Source organism: Anoplopoma fimbria, unplaced genomic scaffold (genome assembly GCF_027596085.1).
Source record: "Anoplopoma fimbria isolate UVic2021 breed Golden Eagle Sablefish unplaced genomic scaffold, Afim_UVic_2022 Un_contig_2703_pilon_pilon, whole genome shotgun sequence".
Lineage (NCBI taxonomy): Eukaryota > Metazoa > Chordata > Actinopteri > Perciformes > Anoplopomatidae > Anoplopoma > Anoplopoma fimbria.
This window is the reverse complement of record NW_026554536.1, coordinates 1-508: the sequence shown is the minus strand read 5'-3', so window position 1 is coordinate 508 and position 508 is coordinate 1. Positions and strand designations below refer to the sequence as shown.

General features: G+C 41.7%; 1 non-coding gene across 1 annotated transcript; it reads right to left on the bottom strand.

Annotated features, from left to right (window-relative positions):
- Positions 1-76: 76 nt before the first annotated feature.
- On the bottom strand, positions 77-148 carry trnag-ucc (transfer RNA glycine (anticodon UCC)). The gene has a single exon. It is a non-coding gene; the product is annotated as a tRNA-Gly (tRNA).
- Positions 149-508: the final 360 nt, after the last annotated feature.

Below are 508 nucleotides of genomic sequence, written 5' to 3'. Positions count from 1 at the left end.
CAATATCAAAGCGCTTTGTTATTCAAGACATTAAGCCTAAATGGTTCATTAACACATGACAACAGGCCACTAAGAATGCATTGGCTGGGAATCAAACCCAGGTCAACTGCTTGGAAGGCAGCTATGCTAACCACTATACCACCAACGCACGATAAGGGCATTCCATAATGACAAGAAAATCAGGTGAAGGGAAAATTGAGTCAGCAAATGTCATTGAGTATTAACACGTTCGAACTTGATTACAGCAAACTTGGTCACTTGGGTTTCATGGTGTAAGGTCAGCACTCTGGGCTCTGAATCCAGTGATCCGAGTTCAAGTCTCAGTGAAACTTTGTCAATAAGGAGGTGCTTGGTGCAAAATTCTACAGAGCAGAATGAATATAACTGTCCTGTTGTTCCCATGCTACAGTAGAACTCAAAAGTGACGTGAGATAAGTCAGTCATTGAAAGTCCTGTAGCCCAGATATGTCGTTGTCAATGGAGTCAATCAAATGTCTGTTTCACAAGA